The sequence below is a fragment of the Carcharodon carcharias genome, chromosome 7 (assembly GCF_017639515.1).
Source record: "Carcharodon carcharias isolate sCarCar2 chromosome 7, sCarCar2.pri, whole genome shotgun sequence".
Classification (NCBI taxonomy): domain Eukaryota; kingdom Metazoa; phylum Chordata; class Chondrichthyes; order Lamniformes; family Lamnidae; genus Carcharodon; species Carcharodon carcharias.
The window spans coordinates 83,686,192-83,710,492 of NC_054473.1; the positions used below are offsets into that span (position 1 = coordinate 83,686,192).

The 24,301-nt window shown below is 43.9% G+C and overlaps 1 protein-coding gene across 1 annotated transcript in view; it reads right to left on the bottom strand.

Moving 5' to 3' along the window:
- The window catches only part of mst1 (macrophage stimulating 1), a 227,641-nt gene that overhangs the window by 29,011 nt on the left and 174,329 nt on the right, over nucleotides 1–24,301 (bottom strand). The gene's annotated exons all lie outside the window — the stretch shown is intronic.

Below are 24,301 nucleotides of genomic sequence, written 5' to 3' on the forward strand. Positions count from 1 at the left end.
GACATCAACTTTGTGCAGGGTGTTATACAAAATTTGCAGCCCAGACTTTCCAGCAGGGTCAACTCCAAGAAAACAAGTGTGGACTTAATTACGATGAACTGTCTGAAGATCAATGCTTCCACATCCAAGCAGACTGCTAATACATAAGTTCAGACTGCTGTGACACATGCTCAGACTGCTGTTACACATGTTCAGACAGCTGTTACGCATGTCTACACTACTGTTACACAAGCTCAGGCAACAAGCTATGACTATTGTTACAGAAATTCAGACTGCTGTTACAGATGCTCAGAGTGCTGTCTCACAAGTTCAGACTGCTGATATACAAGCTCAAACTGCTATTAAGCAAGTTTCAGCTACTGTTACACAAGCTCAGACATCTGTTACACACATCCACACTGCTGTTGCACAAACTCAGACAGCTGTTTCACAAGTTCAGACTGCTGCTACACATGTTCAGGCAGCTGTTACACACGTCCACACTGCTGTTACACAAGCTCACACAGCTGTTACACTAGCTCACACTGCTGTTAAACTGTTCAGACAGCTGTTATACACGTCCACACTGCTGTTACACAAGTTCATACAGCTGTCACACAAGTTCAGACTGCTGTTTCACAAGTTCACTCTACTGTTAAAAAAGTTCAGGCTGTTGTTACACAAGCTCACACTGCTGTTACAGAAGTTCAGGCTGCTGTCACACAAGCGCAGACTGTAGTTACACAAAATCAGACTTCTGTTACACTGTTCAGACAGCTGTTATACACGTACACACTGCTGTTACACAAGCTCATACAGCTGTTACACAAGTTCAGACTGCTGTTTCACAAGTTCACTCTATTGTTAAAAAAGTTCAGGCTATGGTTACACCAGTTCACACTGCTGTTACAGAAGCTCAGAGTGCTGTTTCACAAGTTCAGACAACTGTTACACAAGTTCAGACTGCTGTTACAGAGGTTCAGACTGTTGTTTCACAAGTTCAGACTGCAGTTACACAAGTTCAGACTGCTGACAAACAAGTTCATAATGTTATTACACAAGCTCAAACTGCTGTTAAGCAAGTTCCAACTACTGTTCCACAATCTCAGGCTGCTGTTACATTAGTTAAGACTGCAGTTCCTTGAGCTCAGATGCTGTTACACATGTTCAGACAGCAGTTACACCAGCTCAGTGTGCTGTTACACACATTCTGTCTGCAGTGACACCATTTCACACAGTAGTTCGATATGTTCAGACTGCTGTTACCCAAGTTCAGACTTCTGTTACACAAGTTCAGACTGCTGTTCCCTGAGTTAAGACTGCTATTACACATGTTCAGAGAGCCATAGACATGTTCAAACTACAGTTACACAAGCACAGATTACTGTTACACAAGCTATGACTGATGTTACAGAAGTTGAGACCGCTGTTCACAACTTCAGACTACTTTGACACCAGTTCAGCCTACACGATCATATGTCCAGGCTATTGCTACACATGTTCAGACTGCTATTACACGAGTTCACTCAGATCTTACACAAGCTCAGACTACTGTTACACAAGCTCAGATTGCTGTCTCACAAGTTCAGACTGCGGATACCTGAGTTCAGGCTGTTGTTACACACGTTCAGAGTGCGATAGACATGATCAGAATGCAGTTACACAAGCATTGATGGCTGTTGGGCAAGTTCATTTTGCTGCTACACAAATTCAGGCTGCTGTTACACAAGTTCAGACTGCTGTTCCACAACTTTGGACTGCGATTACACAAGTTCAGGCTGCTGTTTGACAAGCTCAGACTGCAGTTACACAAACTCAGACTTGTGTTACAAAGGTTCAGACGCTGTTACACATGGTCAGACTTATGATATACAAGTTAAGACTGCTGTTACAAAGGCTCAGACTGCTGTACAGATGTTCAGGCTGCTGTTACACAGGCTCAGACTGCTGTTACACATGTCCAGACTGCTGTTCCAGATGTTCAGACTGCTGTTACACATGTCCAGACTGCTGTTCCAGATGTTCAGACTGCTGTTACACATGTTCAGACAGCTGTTACACAAGTTCAGACTGCTGTTACACATGATCAGACTGCTGTTACACATGTTCAGTCTTGTGATACACAAGTTCTGACTGCTGTTACACAGGCTCAGCCTGCTGTTACAAAGGCTCAGACTGCTGTTAGACAGGCTCAGCCTGCTGTTACACAAGCTCAGACTGCTGTTTCACAAGTTCAGACTGCTGTTACACAGGTTCAGTCTGCTGTTACACAGGCTCAGACTGCTGTTACACAAATTCAGACTGCTGCTACACAGGCTGAGACTGCTGTTTCACAAGTTTAGACTGCTGTTGCATAGGCTCAGACTGCTGTTACACATCTTAGGACTGCTGTTACACAGGCTGAGACTGCTGTTACACAAGTTCAGACTGCTGTTACACAGGCTGAGACTGCTGCTTCCCAAGTTCAGACTGCTGTTACATAGGCTCAGACTGCTGTTACACATATTCAGACTTGTGATACAAAAGTTCAGACTGCTGTTACACAGGCTCAGACTGCTATTACACAAGTTCAGAGTATAGTTACACAGGCTTAGCCTGCTGTTACACAAGCTCAGGCTGCTGTTAAACAAGTTCAGACTCCTGTTATACAGGTTCAGACTGCTGTTACCAGTGTTCAGATCACTGTTACTCATGTTCAGACATGTGATATACAACTTCAAGCTGCTGTTACACAGGCTCAGATTGCTTTTACACAAGTTCAGACTGCTGTTTCACGATTCAGACTGCTGTTACACAGGCTCAGCCTGCTGTTACACATGTTAGGACTGCTGTTACACATGTACAGACTTGTGATATGCAAGTACAGACTGCTGTTACACAAACTCAGAACGCTGTTACACAGGGTCAGGCTGCTGTCACACATGTTCAGACTGCTGTTACACATGTTCAGACTGCTGTCACACTTGTTCAGACTTGTGATATACAATCTCAGAATGTTGTTACAGATCCTCAGACTGCTGTTACACATGTTACGACTGTTGTTACACAAGCTGAGACTGCTGTTACACAAATTCAGACTGATGTTACACAGTCTGAGTCTGCTGTTTCACAATTTAAGACTGCTGTTACACAGGCTCAAATTGCTGTTACACATGCTCAGACTTGTGATAGATAAGTTCAGACTGCGGTTACACATGTTCAGACTGCTGTTTCACATGCTCAGATTGCTTTTTCACAAGTTCGGACTGCTGTTATACAGGCTGAGACTGCTGTTTCACATGTTCAAACTTGTAATAGACAAGTTCAGACTGCTGTTACACAAACTCAGACTGCTGTTACTCATGTTCAGACTTGTGAGATACAATTTCAGACTGCTGTTACACATGTTCAGACTTGTGAGATACAATTTCAGACTGCTGTTACACAACTTCAGACCATTGTTACACAGGCTCAGACTGCTGTTACACATGTTCAGACTTCTGATAGACAACTTCAGACTGCTGTTACACATATTCAGACTGCTGTTACACATGTTCAGACTGTAATACAAAGGTATAGACTGTTGTTACACAGGCTCAGCCTGCTGTTACACAAGCTCAGGCTTCTGTTAAACAAGATCAGACTTTGTTACACAGGCTCAGACTGCTTTTACACATGTTCAGACTGCTGTTACACAAACTCAGACTGCTGTTACACATGTTCAGAGTTCTGTTTACACATGTTCCGACTTGTGATACAAAAGTTCAGACTGCTGTTACACAGGCTCAGACTGCTGATTCACAAGTTCAGACTGCTCTTACACTGGCTCAGACTGCTGTTACACAAGTTCAGACTGCTGCTACACAGGGTCAGACTGCTGTTTAACAAGTTCAGACTGCTGTTACACAGGCTGATTGCTGTTACACATGTTCAGCCTGGTGTTACACATGTTCAGACTGCTGTTACACAGGCTCAGATTGCTGTTACACATGTTCAGCCTGCTGTTACACATGTTCAGACTGCTGTTACACATGTTCAGACTTGTGAAATGCAAGTTCAGGCTGCTGTTATACAACCTCAGAATGCTGTTACACAGGCTCAAACTGCTGTTACACATGTTGAGACTGCTGTTACACATGTTGAGACTGCTGTTACTCATGTTCAGACTTGTGATATGCAAGTTCAGACTGCTGTTACACAGGCACAGACTCCTGTTACACAAGTTCAGAGTGCTGTTACACGGGCTCAGGCTGCTGTTTCAGAATTTAGACTGCTGTTACACATGTTCAGGCTACTGTTACAAAAAGTCAGAATGCTGTTACACAGGCTCAGACTGCTAATACACAAGTTCAGACTGCTGTTACACAGCCTCAGACTGCTGTTTCACAAATTCAGAATGCTGTTACACAGGTTCAGACTGCTGTTACACATGTTCAGGCGGATGTTACACATATTCAGACTGCTGTTATACAAGTTGAGACTGCTGTCACCCATATTCAGACTTGTGATTTACAAGCTCAGACTGCTGTTACACAGCCTCACACTGCTGTTACACAGCCTCACAGTGCTGTTACACAAGTTCAGAGTGCTGTTACACAGGCTCAGACTACTGTTTCACAAGTTCAGACTGCTGTTACACAGGCTCAGACTGCTGTTTCACAAGTTCAGACTGCTGATACACAGGCTGAGACTGCTGTTTCACTGGCTCAGACTGCTGTTACACAAGTTCAGACAGCTGCTACGCAGTGTCAGACTACTGTCTCACAAATTCATCCTGCTGTTACACAGGCTCAGACTGCTGTTACACATGTCCAGACTGCTGTTATACAAGTTCAGACTTGCGATATGCAAGTTCAGGCTGCTGTTACACAAACTCAGACTGCTGTTACACAGGCTCAGACTGCTGTTACACAGGCTCAAGCAGCTGTTCCACAGGCTAAGACTGCTGTTTCACAGGGTCAGACTGCTGTTACACATGTTCAGACTTGTGATATGCAAGTACAGAAAGCTGTTACACAAACTCAGAATGCTGTTACACAGGGTCAGACTACTATTACACATGTTCAGACTGCTGTTACACATGTTGACACTGCTGTCACCCATGTTCAGACTTGTGATATACAAGCTCAGACTGCTGTTACACAGCCTCACACTGCTGTTACACAAGTTCAGAGTGCTGTTACACAGGCTCAGACTGATGTTTCAGAATTTAGACTGCTGTAACACAGGCTCAGACTGCTGATACACATGTTCAGACTGCTGTTACACAAACACAGACTGCTGTTACACATGTTCAGACTGCTCTTACACAGGCTGAGATGGCTGTTTCACAAATTCAGACTGCTGTTACACAAGTTCAGACTGCTGTTACACAGGCTCAGACTGCTGTTTCACAAGTTCAGTCTTCTGTTGCACAGGCTCAGACTGCTATTTCCCAAGTTCAGACTGCCATTACACTGGTTCAGACTGCTGTTACACTGGCTCAGACTGCTATTACACAAGTTCAGGCTGCTGCTACAGTGGGTCAGGGTGCTGTTTAACAAGTTCAGACTACTGTTACACAGGCTCAGACTGCTGTTACACATGTTCAGACTGCTGTTACACACATTCAGACATGCGATATGCAAGTTCAGGATGCTGTTACACAAAGTCAGAATGCTGTTACACAGGCTCAGACTGCCGTTACACATGTTCTGACTGCTGTTACACATGTTCAGACTGCTGTTACTCATGTTCAGACATGTGATATACATGCTCACACTGCTGTTACACAGCCTCACACTGCCGTTACACAAGTTCAGACAGCTGTTACACAGGCTCAGGCTGCTGTTACACAGGCTCAGACTGCTGTTACATGCACTCAGGCTGCTGTTACACATGTTGAGAATGCTGTCACCCATGATCAGACTTGTGATTTACAAGCTCAGACTGCTGTTACACAGCCTCACACTGCTGTTACACAAGTTCAGAGTGCTGTTACACAGGCTCAGACTGCTGATACACATGTTCAGACTGCTGTTACTCAGGCACAGAATGCTGTTACACATGTTCAGACTGCTGTTACACAGGCTGAGACTGCTGCTTCCCAAGTTCAGACTGCTGTTACACATGTTCAGACTGCTGTTACACAGGTTCAGACTGCTGTTACATTGGCTCATACTGCTGTTACACAAGTTCTGAATGCTGCTACACATGTTCAGGCTGCTGTTACACAAGCCCAGAATGCTGTTACACAGGCTCAGACTGCTGTTAGACATGTTCAGACTGCTGTTTCACATGTTCAGACTTGTGTTTTAGAATCTTAGACTGCTGTTACAGAGCCTCAGACTGCTGTTACACAAGTTCAGGGTGCTGTTACACAGGCTCAGACTGCTGTTTCAGAATTTGGACTTCTTTTACACAGGCTCAGACTGCTGATACACATGTTCAGTTACACAGGCTGAGACTGCTGTTTCACAATTTCAGACTGCTGTTACACAGGCTGAGACTGCTGTTTCACAAGTTCAGACTGCAGTTATACAGGCTCAGATGGCTGTAACACATGATCAGACTTGTGATAGACAATTTCTGACTGCTGTTACACAAACTCAGACTGCTGTTACACATGTTCAGACTTGTGAGATACAATTTCAGGCTGCTGTTACACAGGCTTAGACTGCTGTTACACAAGTTCAGATTGCTGTTGCACAGGCTCAGACTGCTGTTACGCATGTTCAGACATGTGATAGACAAGTTCAGACTGCTTTTACACACACTCAGATGGCTGTTACACATGTTTGGACTTGTGAGATAGAATTTCAGACAGCTGTTACACAGGTTCAGACTGCTGGTACACAGATTCAGGCTGCTGTTACGCAGGCTGAGACTGCTATTTCACAAGTTCAGACTGCAGTTACACAGGCTCAGACTGCTGTAACACATGTTCAGACTTGTGATAGACAAGTTCAAACTGATGTTACACATGGTCAGACTGCTGTTACACATGTTCAGACTTGTGATAAAAAAGTTCAGACTCTTGCTACACAGGCTCAGACTGCTGTTACACATGTTCAGCCTGCTGTTACTCATGTTCAGACTGCTGCTACTCATGTTCAGACTGCTGCTACTCATGTTCAGACATGTCATATACAAGTTCAGACTACGGTTACATAGGGTCATAATGTTGTTAGACAATTTCAGTATGCCGTTATACAGCCTCAGACTGCTGTTTCACAACTTCAGACTGCTTTTACACAGGTTCAGACTGCTGTTAGACATGTTCAGACTTGTGATATATACATTCAGTCTGCTGCTACACAGGCACAGACTGCTGTTACACATGTTCGCACTGCTATTACACAAGCGCAGACTGCTGTTACATGTGTTCAGACAGCTGTTACACAGGCTCAGACTGCTGTTTCACAAGTTCAGACTGCTGTTGCACAGGTTCAGACTGCTGTTACACAAGCTCAGACTGCAGTTACACAACTTCAGAATACTGCTACGCAGGGTCAGACTGCTGTTTCACAAGTTCAGCCTGCTGTTACACATATTCAGACTGCTGTTAACAATGTTCAGTCTGCGGTTACACATGTTCAGACTTGTGATATGCAAGTTCAGGCTGCTGTTACACCAACTCAGAATGCTGTAACACAGGCTCAGACTGCAATTACACAGGCTCAGACTGTGGTCACACATGTTCAGACTGCTGTTACACATGTTCAGACTGCTGTTACTCATGTACAGACTTGTGATATATAAGCTCACACTGCTGTTACACAGCCTCAGACTGCTTTTACACAAGTTCAGAGTACTGTTACAGAGGCTCAGACTGCTGTTTCAGAATTTGGACTGCTGTTACACAGGCTCAGACTGCTGATACACATGTTCAGACTGCTGTTACACAGGCTGAGACTGCTGTTTCACAAGTTCAGACTGCAGTTACACAGGTTCAGATGGCTGTTACAAATGTTCAGACTTGTCATAGACAAGTTCAGACTGCTGGTACACAAACTCAGACTGCTGTTACACATGTTCAGACTTGTGAGATGCAATTTCAGACTGCTGTTACACAGGCTCAGACTGCTCTTACACATGTTAAGACTTGTGATAGACAAGTTCAGACTGCGGTTACACAAACTCAGACTGCTGTTACACATGTTCAGACCTGTGAGATAGAAAAGTTCAGACTGCTGTTTCACAGGCTCAGACTGCTATTACACAAGTTCTGACAGCTGTTACTCAGGCTCAGGCTGCTGTTACACAGGCTCAGACTGCTGTTACACATGCTCAGGCTGCTGTTACACATGTTGAGAATGCTGTCACCCATGATCAGACTTGTGATATACAAGCTCAGACTGCTGTTACACAGCCTCACACTGCTGTTACACAAGTTCAGAGTGCTGTTACACAGGCTCAGACTGCTGATACACATGTTCAGACTGCTGTTACACAGGTAGAGACTGCTGTTTCACAAGTTCAGACTGCTGTTACACAGATTCAGACTGCTGTTACACAGGCTGAGACTGCTGCTTCCCAAGTTCAGACTGCTGTTACACATGTTCAGACTGCTGTTACACAGGCAGAGACTGCTGTTTCACAAGTTCAGACTGTTGTTACACAGGTTCAGACTGCTGTTACATTGGCTCATACTGCTGTTACACAAGTTCTGAGTGCTGCTACACATGTTCAGACTGCTGTTACACACGTTCAGACTTGCGATATGCATGTTCAGGCTGCTGTTACACAAGCCCAGAATGCTGTTACACAGGCTCAGACTGCTGTTAGACATGTTCAGACTGCTGTTACACATGTTCAGACTTGTGTTATAGAATCTCAGACTGCTGTTACAGAGCCTCAGACTGCTGTTACACAAGTTCAGGGTGCTGTTACACAGGCTCAGTCTGCTGTTTCAGAATTTGGACTTCTGTTACACAGGCTGAGACTGCTGTTTCATAAGTTCAGACTGCTGTTACACAAGTTCAGACTGCTGTTACACAGGCGGAGACTGCTGTTTCTCAAGTTCAGACTGCTGTTACACAGGCTCAGACTGCTGTTTCACAAGTTCAGACTGCTGTTACACTGGCTCAGACTGCTGTTACACAAGTTCAGAATACTGCTACACAGGGTCAGACTGTTGTTTCACAAGTTCAGCCTGCTGTTACACAGGTTCAGACTGCTGTTACACATATTCAGACTGCTGTTACACATGTTCAGACTGCGGTTACACATGTTCAGACTTGTGATATGCAAGTTCAGGCTGCTGTTACACCAACCCAGAACGCTGTTACACAGCCTCAGACTGCTTTTACACAAGTTCAGAGTGCTGTTACACAGGCTCAGACAGCTGTTTCAGAATTTCGACTGCTGATACACATGTTCAGACTGCTGTTACACACGTTCAGGCTGTTGTTACACAAACTCAGAACGCTGTTACACAGGCTCAGACTGCTATTACACAGGCTAAGACTGCTGTTACACACGTTCAGACTGCTGTTACTCATGTTCAGACTTGTGATATACAAGCTCACACTGCTGTTACACAGCCTCAGACTGCTGTTACACAAGTTCAGAGTGCTGTTACACAGGCTGAGACTTCTGTTTCACAAGTTCAGACAGCTGTTACACAGTTTGAGCCTGCTGTTTCACAAGTTCAGACTGCAGTTATACAGGCTCAGATGGCTGTTATACATGTTCAGACTTGTGATAGACAAGGTCAGACTGCTGTTACACAATCTCAGACTACTGTTACACATTTTCAGACTTGTGAGTTACAATTTCAGACTGCTGTTACATAAGCTCAGACTGCTGTTACACATGTTCTGACTTGTGATACAAAATTTCAGACTGCTGTTACACAGGCTCAGGCTGCTGTTACACAAGTTCAGACTCTTGTTACACAGGCTCAGTGTGCTTTTACACATGTTCAGACTGCTGCTACCCATGTTCAGACTTCTGATACAAAAGTTCAGACTGCTGTTACACATGTTCAGACAGTTGTTACACATGTTCAGACTGCTGCAACCCATGTTCAGACAATTTATATACAAGTTCAGACTGCTGTTACATAGGCTGACACTGCTGTTACACAAGTTCAGACTGCTTTTACACAGGCTCAGACTGCTGTTACACATGTTCAGACTTGTGATATATACGTTCAGACTGCTGTTACCCAGGCTCAGACTGCTGTTTCACAATTTCAGACTGTTGTTTCACAGGCTCAGACTGCTGTTACACATGTTCAGACATGTGATATACAACTTCAAGCTGCTGTTACACAGGCTCAGACTGATTTTACACAAGTTCAGACAGCTGTTAAACAATTCAGACTGCTGTTACACAGGCTCAGCCTGCTGTTACACATGTTAGGACTGCTGTTACACATGTACAGACTTGTGATATGCAAGTTCAGACTGCTGTTACACAAACTCAGAATGCTGTTACACAGAGTCAGGCTGCTGTCACACATGTTCAGACTGCTGTTACACATGTTCAGACTGCTGTCAAGCTTGTTCAGACTTGTGATGTACAATCTCAGAATGCTGTTACAGATCCTCAGACTGCTGGTACACAAGATCAGAGTGCTGTTACACAGGCTCAGACTGTTGTTTCAGAATTTAGATTGCTTTTACACAAGCTCAGACTGCTGATACACATGTTAAGACTGCTGTTACACAAGCTCAAATTGCTGTTACACAAGTTCAGACTGATGTTACACAGGCTGTGTCTGCTGTTTCACAATTTAAGACTGCTGTTACACAGGCTCAGGCTGCTGTTACACAAGTTCAGACTCTTGTTACACAGGCTCAGTGTGCTGTTACACATGTTCAGACTGCTGCTACCCATGTTCAGACTTCTGATACAAAAGTTCAGACTGCTGTTACACATGTTCAGACAGTTGTTACACATGTTCAGACTGCTGCAACCCATGTTCAGACAATTTATATACAAGTTCAGACTGCTGTTACATAGGCTGACACTGCTGTTACACAAGTTCAGACTGCTTTTACACAGGCTCAGACTGCTGTTACACATGTTCAGACTTGTGATATATACGTTCAGACTGCTGTTACCCAGGCTCAGTCTGCTGTTTCACAATTTCAGACTGTTGTTTCACAGGCTCAGACTGCTGTTACACATGTCCAGACATGTGATATACAACTTCAAGCTGCTGTTACACAGGCTCAGACTGATTTTGCACAAGTTCAGACAGCTGTTAAACAATTCAGACTGCTGTTACACAGGCTCAGCCTGCTGTTACACATGTTAGGACTGCTGTTACACATGTACAGACTTGTGATATGCAAGTTCAGACTGCTGTTACACAAACTCAGAATGCTGTTACACAGAGTCAGGCTGCTGTCACACATGTTCAGACTGCTGTTACACATGTTCAGACTGCTGTCACGCTTGTTCAGACTTGTGATGTACAATCTCAGAATGCTGTTACAGATCCTCAGACTGCTGGTACACAAGATCAGAGTGCTGTTACACAGGCTCAGACTGTTGTTTCAGAATTTAGATTGCTTTTACACAAGCTCAGACTGCTGATACACATGTTAAGACTGCTGTTACACAAGCTCAAATTGCTGTTACACAAGGTCAGACTAATGTTACACAGGCTGTGTCTGCTGTTTCACAATTTAAGACTGCTGTTACACAGGTTCAGGCTGCTGTTACACATGTTCAGACTCTTGTTACACAGGCTCAGTGTGCTTTTACACATGTTCAGACTGCTGCAACCCATGTTCAGACAATTTATATACAAGTTCAGACTGCTGTTACACAGGCTGAGACTGCTGCTTCCCAAGTTCAGACTGCTGTTACACATGTTCAGACTGCTGTTACACAGGCAGAGACTGCTGTTTCACAAGTTCAGACTGTTGTTACACAGGTTCAGACTGCTGTTACATTGGCTCATACTGCTGTTACACAAGTTCTGAGTGCTGCTACACATGTTCAGACTGCTGTTACACACGTCTAGACTTGCGATATGCATTTTCAGGCTGCTGTTACACAAGCCCAGAATGCTGTTACACAAGTTCAGAATACTGCTACACAGGGTCAGACTGCTGTTTCACAAGTTCAGCCTGCTGTTACACAGGTTCAGACTGCTGTTAGACATGTTCAGACTGCTGTTACACATGTTCAGACTTGTGTTATAGAATCTCAGACTGCTGTTACAGAGCCTCAGACTGCTGTTACACAAGTTCAGGGTGCTGTTGCACAGGCTCAGACTGCTGTTTCAGAATTTGGACTTCTTTTACACAGGCTCAGACTGCTGATACACATGTTCAGACTTCTGTTACACAGGCTGAGACTGCTGTTTCACAAGTTCAGACTGCTGTTACACAAGTTCAGACTGCTATTACACAGGCTGAGACTGCTGTTTCTCAAGTTCAGACTGCTGTTACACAGGCTCAGACTGCTGTTTCACAAGTTCAGACTGCTGTTACACAGGCTCAGACTGCTGTTACACTGGCTCAGACTGCTGTTACACAAGTTCAGAATACTGCTACACAGTGTCAGACTGCTGTTTCACAAGTTCAGCCTGCTGTTACACAGGTTCAGATTGCTGCTACACATATTCAGACTGCTGTTACACATGTTCAGACTGCGGTTACACATGTTCAGACTGCGGTTACACATGTTCAGACTTGTGATATGCAAGTTCAGGCTGCTGTTACACCAACCCAGAACGCTGTTACACAGCCTCAGACTGCTTTTACACAAGTTCAGAGTGCTGTTACACAGGCTCAGACAGCTGTTTCAGAATTTCGACTGCTGATACACATGTTCAGACTGCTGTTACACACGTTCAGGCTGTTGTTACACAAACTCAGAACGCTGTTACACAGGCTCAGACTGCTATTACACAGGCTAAGACTGCTGTTACACACGTTCAGACTGCTGTTACTCATGTTCAGACTTGTGATATACAAGCTCACACTGCTGTTACACAGCCTCAGACTGCTGTTACACAAGTTCAGAGTGCTGTTACACAGGCTGAGACTTCTGTTTCACAAGTTCAGACAGCTGTTACACAGTTTGAGCCTGCTGTTTCACAAGTTCAGACTGCAGTTATACAGGCTCAGATGGCTGTTATACATGTTCAGACTTGTGATAGACAAGGTCAGACTGCTGTTACACAATCTCAGACTACTGTTACACATTTTCAGACTTGTGAGTTACAATTTCAGACTGCTGTTACATAAGCTCAGACTGCTGTTACACATGTTCTGACTTGTGATACAAAATTTCAGACTGCTGTTACACAGGCTCAGGCTGCTGTTACACAAGTTCAGACTCTTGTTACACAGGCTCAGTGTGCTTTTACACATGTTCAGACTGCTGCTACCCATGTTCAGACTTCTGATACAAAAGTTCAGACTGCTGTTACACATGTTCAGACAGCTGTTACACATGTTCAGACTGCTGCAACCCATGTTCAGACAATTTATATACAAGTTCAGACTGCTGTTACATAGGCTGACACTGCTGTTACACAAGTTCAGACTGCTTTTACACAGGCTCAGACTGCTGTTACACATGTTCAGACTTGTGATATATACGTTCAGACTGCTGTTACCCAGGCTCAGACTGCTGTTTCACAATTTCAGACTGTTGTTTCACAGGCTCAGACTGCTGTTACACATGTTCAGATGGCTGTTAGAAATGTTCAGACCACTGTTACTCATGTTCAGACATGTGATACAACTTCAAGCTGCTGTTACACAGGCTCAGACTGATTTTACACAAGTTCAGACTGCTGTTTCACAATTTAAGACTGCTGTTACACAGGCTCAGATTGCTGTTACACATGCTCAGACTTGTGATAGATAAGTTCAGACTGCTGTTACACATGTGCAGACTGCTGTTACACAGGCTGAGACTGCTGTTTCACATGTTCAAACTTGTGATAGACAAGTTCAGACTGCTGTTACACAAACTCAGACTGCTGTTACTCATGTTCAGACTTGTGAGATACAATTTCAGACTGCTGTTACACATGTTTAGACTGCTGTTACACAAGTTCAGTCTGCTGTTACACAAGTCAGACTGCTGTTACACAAGCTGAGATTGCTGTTTCATGTGATCAGACTTGTGATAGACAAGTTCAGCTGCTGTTACACAAACTCAGACTGCTGTTACTCATGTTCAGACTGGTGAGATACAATTTCAGACTGCTGTTACACAGGCTCAGACTGCTGTTACAAATGTTCAGACTTCTGATAGACAAGTTCAGACTGCTGCTACCCATGTTCTGACATGTCATATAAAATTTCAGACTGCTGTTACACATGTTCAGATTTGTGATAGACAAGTTCAGACTGCTGTTACACATGGTCAGAGTTCTGTTTACAAATGTTCCGACTTGTGATACAAAAGTTCAGACTGTTGTTACACAGGCTCAGCCAACTGTTACACAAGTTGAGAGTGCCGTTATACAGCCTCAGACTGCTGTTTCACAAGTTCCGACTGCTTTTACACAGGCTCAGTCTGCTGTTACACATGTTCAGACTGCTGTTACGCATGTTCAGACTTGTGATATATACGTTCAGACTGCTGTTACCCAGGCTCAGACTGCGGTTTCACAATTTCAGACTGTTGTTGCAAAGGCTCAGGCTGCTGTTAGAAATGACCAGACCACTGTTACTCATGTTCAGACTTGTGATATACAAGTTCAAGCTGCTGTTACACAGGCTCAGACTGCTTTTACACAAGTTCAGACTGCTGCTTCACAATTCAGACTGCTGTTACACAGTCTCAGCCTGCTGTTACACATGTTCAGACTTGTGATATGCAAGTTCAGACTGCTGTTACAGAAACGCAGAATGCTGTTACACAGGGTCAGACTGTTGTCAAACATGTTCAGACTGCTGTTACACATGTTCAGACTGCTGTCACGCTTGTTCAGACTTGTGATATACAAGCTCTGAATGCTGTTACACAGCCTCAGACTGCTGTTACACAAGTTCAGCGTGCTGTTACACAGGCTCAGACTGTTGTTTTGGAATTTAGACTTTTGTTACACAGGCTCAGACTGCTGATACACATGTTCAGACTGCTGTTACACAAGCTCAGACTGCTGTTACACAAGTTTAGATGAATGTTACACAGGCTGAGACTACTGTTTCACAATTTCAGACTGCTGTTACACAGGCTCAGATTGATGTTACACATCCTCAGACTTGTGATAGACAAATTCAGACTGCTGTTACACAAACACAGACAGCAGTTACACATGTTCAGACTGGTGAGATAAAATTTCAGACTGCTGTTACACAGGCTCAGACTGCTGTTTCACAAGTTCAGACTGCTGTTACGCAGGCTCAGACTGCTGTTACTCATGTTCAGACTTGTGATAGACAAGTTCAGACTGCTGTTACACAAACTCAGACTCATGTTACACATGTTCAGACTGCTGTTACACTTGTTAAGACTGCTGTTACTCATATTCAGACTTGTGAGATACAATTTCAGACCGTTGTTACATAGACTCAGACTGCTGTTACACATGTTCAGACTGCTTTTAAACAGGCTCAGACAGCTGTTACAGATGTTCAGATTGCTGTATCTCATGTTCAGACATGTGATATACAAGTTCAGACTGCTGTTACACAGGCTCAGGCTGCTGTTACACAAGTTCAGTATCGTTATACAGCCTCAGACTGCTGTTACACATGTTCAGACTGCTGTTCCACATGTTCAGACTACTGTTACTCATGTTGCGACTTGTGATATACAAGTTCAGATTGCTGTTACCCAGGCTCAGACCGCTTTTACACAAGTTCAGACTGCTGTTTCACAGGCTCAGACTTCTGTTTCTCAGGCTCAGACTCCTGTTACATATGTTAGGACTGCTGTTATACATGTTCAGACTTGTGATATGCAAGTTCAGACTGCTGTTACACGAACACAGAATGCTGTTACACAGGCATAGAGTGATGTTACACATGTTCAGACAGCTCTTACACATGTTCAGACTGCTGTCACTCATGTTCAGACTGCTGTTACACAGGATGAGACTTCTGTTACACAGGTTCAGAGTGCTGTTACACCGGCTCAGACTCCTGTTTCAGAATTTCGACTGCTGTTACACAGGCTCAGACTGCTGATACACATGTTCAGACTGCTGTTACACAAGCTCAGACTGCTGTTAAACAACTTCAGACTGCTGTTACACAGGCTGAGACTGCTGTTACACATGTTCAGACTGCTGATGCACAGGCTGAGACTGCTGTTTCACAAGTTCAGACTGCTGTTACACAACTTCAGACTGCTGTTACACAACTTCAGACTGCTGTTACACAGGCTGAGACTGCTGTTTTACAAGTTCAGACTGCTGTTACACAGGCTCAGACTGATGTTACACATGCTCAGACTTGTGATAGACAAGTTCAGACTGCTGTTACACAAACTCAGATAGCTGTTACACATGTTCAAACTTGTAAGATACAATTTCTCACTGCTGTTACACATGCTCAGACTGCTGGTACACAAGTTCAGACTGCTGTTACACAGGCTGAGACAGCTGTTTCATAAGTTCAGACTGCTGTTACACAGGCTCAGTCTGCTGTTACACATGTTCAGACTTGTGATACAAGAGTTCGGACTGCTGTTACACATGTTCAGTCTGCTGTTACACATGTTCAGACTGCGGTTACACACATTCAGACTTGTGATATGCAAGTTCAGGCTGCTGTTACACATACTAAGAATGCTGTTACAAAGGCTCAGACTGCTGATAGACATGTTCAGACTGCTGTTACACATGTTCAGACTGCTGTTACTCATCTACCGACTTGTGATATACAAGCTGTGACTGCTGTTGCACAGCCTCAGACTGCTGTTACACAAGTTCAGAGTGCTGTTACCCAGGCACAGATTGCTGTTTCAGAATTTTGACTGCTGTTACACAGGCTCATACTGCTGATACACATGTTCAGACTTGTGATAGACAAATTCTGACTGCTGTTATACAACCTGAGACTGCTGTTACACATGTTCAGACTTGTGAGATACCATTTCAGACTGCTGTTACACAAATTCAGACTGCTGTTACACAGGCTGAGACTGCTGTTTCACAAGTTCACACCGCTGTTGCACAGGCTCAGACTGCTGTTACACATGTTCAGACAAGTGATAGACAAATTCTGACTGCTGTTACACAACCTGAGACTGCTGTTACACATGTTCAGACTTGTGAGGTACCATTTCAGACTGCTGTTACACAGGCTCAGACTGCTGTTACACAAGTTCAGATTGCTGTTACACTGGCTGAGACTGTTGTTTCACAAGTTCAGACCGTTGTTACACTGTCTCAGAATGCTGTTACACATGTTCAGACTTGTGATAGACAATTTCAGACTGCTGTTACACATGTTCAGGCTGCTGTTACACATGCTCAGACTGGTGATACAAAGGTTCAGACTGCAGTTACACAGATCTCCGCCTGCTTTTACACGTGTTCAGACTGCTTTTAAACAGGCTCAGACTGCTGTTACACATGTTCAACCTGCTGTTACTCATGTTCAGACATGTGATATACAAGTTCAGACTGCTGTTACACAGGCTGAGACTGCTGTTTCACAACTTCACACCGCTGTTGCACAGGCTCAGACTGCTGTTACACATGTTCAGACAAGTGATAGACAAATTCTGACTGCTGTTACACAACCTGAGACTGCTGTTACACATGTTCAGACTTGTGAGGTACCATTTCAGACTGCTGTTACACAGGCTCAGACTGCTGTTACACAAGTTCAGACTGCTGTTACACTGGCTGAGACTGTTGTTTCACAAGTTCAGACCGTTGATACACTGGCTCAGAATGCTGTTACACATGTTCAGACTTGTGATAGACAAGTTCAGACTGCTGTTATACATGTTCAGGCTGCTGTTACACATGTTCAGACTGGTGATACAAAGGTTCAGACTGCTGTTACACAGATCTCCGTCTGCTTTTACACGTGTTCAGACTGCTGTTACACAGGCTCAGACTGCTGTTACACAAGTTCAGACTGCTGTTACACTGGCTGAGACTGTTGTTTCACAAGTTCAGACCGTTGATACACTGGCTCAGAATGCTGTTACACATGTTCAGACTTGTGATAGACAAGTTCAGACTGCTGTTATACATGTTCAGGCTGCTGTTACACATGTTCAGACTGGTGATACAAAGGTTCAGACTGCTGTTACACAGATCTCCGTCTGCTTTTACACGTGTTCAGTCTGCTTTTAAACAGGCTCAGACTGCTGTTACACATGTTCAAGCTGCTGTTACTCATGTTCAGACATGTGATTAACAAGTTCAGACTGCTGTTACACAGGCTCAGACTGCTGTTACACATGTTCAGACTTGTGATATATACATTCAGACTGTTGTTTCCCAGGCTCAGACTCCTGTTTCAGAATTTCAGACTGTTGTTACACCGGCTCAGACTGCTGTTACAGAATTTAGACTGCTGTTACACAGGCTCAGACTGCTGATCCACATATTCAGACTGCTTGTTACACAAGCTCAGACTGCTGTTACACATGTTCAGACTGCTGATGCACAGGCTGAGACTGCTGTTTCACAAGTTCAGACTGCTGTTACACAAGGTCAGACTGCTTTTACACAGGCTGAGACTGCTGTTTCACAAGTTCAGACTGCTCTTCCAGAGGCTCAGAATGCTGTTACACATGTTCAGACTTGTGCTATACAATTTCAGACTGCTGTTACACAGGCTCATACTGCTGTTACACAAGCTCAGACTGCTGTTACACATGTTCAGACTTGTGATACAAAAGTTCAGAGTGTTGTTACAAAAACTCAGACTGCTGTTACACAAGTTCAGACTGCTCTTACACAGGTTCAGCATGCTGCTACACAAGCTCGGGCTGCTGTTAAACAAGTTCAGACTGTTGTTACACAGGCTCAGACTGCTGTTACACATGTTCAGACATGTGATAGACAAATTCTGACTGCTGTTACACAACCTGAGACTGCTGTTACACATGTTCAGACTTGTGAGGTACCATTTCAGACTGCTGTTACACAGGCTCAGATTGCTGTTACACAAGTTCAGACTGCTGTTACACCGGCTGAGACTGTTGTTTCACAAGTTCAGACCGTTGTTACACTGGCTCAGAATGCTGTTACACATGTTCAGACTTGTGATAGACAAGTTCAGACTGCTGTTACACATGTTCAGGCTGCTGTTACACATGTTCAGACTGGTGATACAAAGGTTCAGACTGCTGTTAAACAGATCTCTGCCTCCTTTCACACGTGTTCAGACTGCTTTTAAACAGGCTCAGACTGCTGTTACACATGTTCAAACTGCTGTTACTCATGTTCAGACATGTGATATACAATTTCAGACTGCTGTTACACAGGCTCAGACTGCAGTTACACATGTTCAGACTTGTGATATATACATTCAGACTGTTGTTTCCCAGGCTCAGACTGCGGTTTCACAATTTTAGACTGTTGTTACACCGGCTCAGACTGTTGTTTCAGAATTTAGACTGCTGTTACACAGGCTCAGGCTGCTGATCCACATATTCAGACTGCTGATGCACAGGCTGAGACTGCTGTTTCACAAGTTCAGACTGCTGTTACACAACTTCAGACTGCTGTTACACAGGCTGAGACTGCTTTTTCGCAAGTTCAGACTGCTCTTGCACAGGGTCAGACTGCTGATACACATGTTCAGACTGCTGTTACACAAGCTCAGACTGCTGTTACACATGCTCAAACTGCTGTTACTCATGTTCAGACATGTGATATACAAGTTCAGACTGCTGTTACACAGGCTGAGACTGCTGTTTCACAACTTCACACCGCTGTTGCACAGGCTCAGACTGCTGTTACACATGTTCAGACATGTGATAGACAAATTCTGACTGCTGTTGCACAACATGAGACTGCTGTTACACATGTTCAGACTTTTGAGGTACCATTTCAGACTGCTGTTACACAGGCTCAGACTGCTGTTACACAAGATCAGACTGCTGTTACACCGGCTGAGACTGTTGTTTCACAAGTTCAGACCGTTGTTACACTGGCTCAGAATGCTGTTACACATGTTCAGGCTGCTGTTACACATGTTCAGACTGGTGATACAAAGGTTCAGACTGCAGTTACACAGATCTCCGTCTGCTTTTACACGTGTTCAGACTGCTTTTAAACAGGCTCAGACTGCTGTTACACATGTTCAAGCTGCTGTTACTCATGTTCAGACATGTGATATACATGTTCAGACTGCTGTTACATAGGCTCAGACTGCTGTTACACATGTTCAGACTTGTGATATATACATTCAGACTGTTGTTTCCCAGGCTCAGACTGCGGTTTCACAATTTCAGACTCGTTACATCGGCTCAGACTGCTGTTTCAGAATTTAGACTGCTGTTACACAGGCTCAGACTGCTGATCCACATATTCAGACTGCTGTTACACAAGCTCAGACTGCTGTTACACATGTTCAGACTGCTGATGCACAGGCTGAGACTGCTGTTTCACAAGTTCAGACTGCTGTTACACAAGTTCAGACTGTTATTACAAAGGCTGAGACTGCTGTTTCACAAGTTCAGACTGCTCTTACAGAGGCTCAGAATGCTGTTACACATGTTCAGACTTGTGCTATACAATTTCAGACTGCTGTTACACAGGCTCATACTGCTGTTACACAAGTTCAGACTGCTGTTACAAATGTTCAGACTGCTGTTACACATGTTCAGACTTGTGATACAAAAGTTCAGAGTGTTGTTACAAAGACTCAGACTGCTGTTACACAAGTTCAGACTGCTCTTACACAGGTTCAGCATGCTGCTACACAAGTTCAGGCTGCTGTTAAACAAGTTCAGACTGTTGTTACACAGGCTCAGACTTCAGTTACACATGTTCAGACTTGTGATATATACATTCAGAGTGCTGTTACCCAGGCACAGACTGTGGTTTCACAATTTCAGACTGTTGTTGCACAGGTTCAGACTACTGTTACACATGTGCAGACTACTGTTACTTATGTTCAGACATGTGATATACAAGTTCAGACTGCTGTTACACAGGCTCAGACTGCTGTTACACATGTTCAGACTTGTGATATATACATTCAGACTGCTGTTACCCAGGCTCAGACTGCGGTGTCACAATTTCAGACTGTTGTTACACTGGTTCAGAGGACTATTACACATGTTCAGACTACTGTTACTCATGTTCATACTTGTGATATACAAGTTCAGACTGCTGTTACACAGGCTCAGACTGCTTTTACACAAGTTCAGACTGCAGTTTCACAAGTTCAGACTGATTGTACACAGGCTCAGACTGCTGTTACACATGTTAACACTGCTGTTTTCCATGTTCAGACTTGTGATATGCAAGGTCAGACTGCTGTTACACATGCACAGACTGCTTTTTCACATGTTCAGACTTGTGATAAACAAGTTCAGACTGCAGTTAAACAAGTTCAGACTGTTGTTACACATGTTCAGACTGCTGATACATAAGTTCAGACTGCTGTTACACAGGCTCAGAATGATGGTTCCCAAGTTCAGACTGCTGTTACACATGTTCAGACTGCTGTTACGGATGTTCAGACTGCTGTTACTCATGTTCAGGCTTGTGATATACAACTTCAGAGTGATGTTACACAGGCTCAGACTGCTGTTAAACGAGTTCAGGCTGCTGGTACACAGGCTCAGACTGCTGTTCACAAGCTTAGACTCCTGTTACACACGTTCAAACTGCTGTTGCACACGTTCAGACTTGTGATATACAAGTTCAGGCTGTTGTTACATAAACTCAGATTGCTGTTACACAGCCTCAGACTGCAGTTACACAAGTTCAGTGTGCTGTTACACATGCTCAGACTGCTGTTTCAGAATTTAGACGGCTGTTATACATGTTCATTCTGCTGTTGCACATGTTCAGACTTGTGATATATACATTCAGACTGTAGGTTCCCAGGCTCAGACTGCGGTTGCACAATTTCAGACTGTTGTTACACCAGCTCAGACTGCTGTTTCAGAATTTAGACTGCTGTTACACAGGCTCAGACTGCTGATACACATATTCAGACTGATGTTACACAAGCTCAGACTGCTGTTACACATGTTCAGACTGCTGATGCACAGGCTGAGACTGCTGTTTCACAAGTTCAGACTGCTGGTACACAAGTTCAGACTGCTGTTATACAGGCTGAGACTGCTGCTCCACAAGTTCAGGCTGCTCGTCCAGAGGCTCAGAATGCTGTTACACATGTTCAGACTTGTGCTATACAATTTCAGACTGCTGTTACACAGGCTCATACTGCTGTTACACAAGTTCAGACTGCTGTTACAAATGTTCAGACTGCTGTTACACATGTTCAGACTTGTGATACAAAAGTTCAGAGTGTTGTTACAAAGACTCAGACTGCTGTTACACAAGTTCAGACTGCTCTTACACAGGTTCAGCATGCTGCTACACAAGCTCAGGTTGCTGTTAAACAAGTTCAGACTGTTGTTACACAGGCTCAGACTTCAGTTACACATGTTCAGACTTGTGATATATACATTCAGAGTGCTGTTACCCAGGCTCAGACTGTGGTTTCACAATTTCAGACTGTTGTTACACAGGTTCAGACTGCTGTTACTTATGTTCCGACATGTGATATACAAATTCAGACTGCTGGTACACATGTTCAGACTTGTGATATATACATTCAGACTGCTGTTACCCAGGCTCAGACTGCGGTGTCACAATTTCAGACTGTTGTTACACAGGTTCAGACTGCTATTAATCATGTTCAGACTTGTGATATACAAGTTCAGATGGCTGTTACACAGGCTCAGACTGCTTTTATACAAGATCAGACTGCAGTTTCACAAGTTCAGACTGATTGTACACAGGCTCAGACTGCTGTTACACATGTTAACACTGCTGTTTTACATGTTCAGATTTGTGATATGCAAGTTCAGACTGCTGTTACACATGTACAGACTGCTTTTTCACACGTTCAGACTTGTGATAAACAAGTTCAGACTGCAGTTAAACAAGTTCAGACAGTTGTTACACATGTTCAGACTGCTGTTACACAGGCTCAGAATGATGCTTCCCAAGTTCAGACTGCTGTTACACATGTTCAGACTGCTGTTACAGATGTTCAGACTGCTGCTACTCATGTTCAGGCTTGTGATATACAACATCAGAGTGCTGTTACACAGGCTCAGACTGCTGTTAAACGAGTTCAGGCTGCTGGTACACAGGCTCAGACTGCTGTTCACAAGCTCAGACTCCTGTTACACACATTCAAACTGCTGTTGCACATGTTCAGACTTGTGATATACAAGTTCAGACTGCTGTTACACAAATTCAGATTGCTGTTACACAGCCTCAGACTGCAGTTACACAAGTTCAGAGTGCTGTTACACATGCTCAGACTGCTGTTTCAGAATTTAGACAGCTGTTATACATGTTCAGACTGCTGTTACAAAAGTTCAGAGTGCTGTTACACAGGCTCAGACTGCTGTTTCAGAATTTAGACTGCTGTTACACAGGCTCAGAATGCTGACACACATATTCAGACTGCTGTTACACAAGCTCAGACTGCTGTTACACATGTTCTGACTGCTGTTACACAGGCTGAGACTGCTGTTTCACAAATTCAGACTGCTGTTACACAAGTTCAGACTGCTGTTACACAGGCTGAGACTGCTGTTTCCCAAGTTCAGACTGCTCTTACAGAGGCTCAGACTGCTGTTACACATGTTCAGACTTGTGAGATACAATTTCAGACTGCTGTTAGACAGGCTCAGACTGCTGTTACATACGTTCAGACTTGTGATACAAAAGTTGAGACTGTTGTTACAAAGGCTCAGACTGTGGTTTCACAATTTCTGACTGTTGTTACACAGGCTCAGACTACTGGTACACACATGCAGACTACTGTTAGTTATGTTCAGACATGTGATACAGAAGTTCAGACTGCTGTTTCACAGGCTCAGATTGCTATTACACATGCTGAGTCTGCTGTTATGCATGTTCATACGGCTGTTACACATGATCAGACTTGTGAGATACAATTTCAAACTGCTGTTACACATGTTCAGACTTGTGATATAAATGTTTTGACTGCTGTAACCCAGGCTGTTTAACAATTGTTATCAAACAGGCTCAGAGTGCTGTTACACCATGTTCAGACTGCTGATGCACGTGTTCAGACTGCTGTTACACAAGCTCCGTCTTGTGATACAAATGTTCAGCCCGCTGTTATTCATGTTCAGACTTGTGATATACAAGCTCAGCCTGCTGTTACACAGCCTCAGACTGCTGTTAGGAAGTTCAGAGTGCTGTTACACAGGCTCAGACTGCTGTTTCAGATTTAGACTG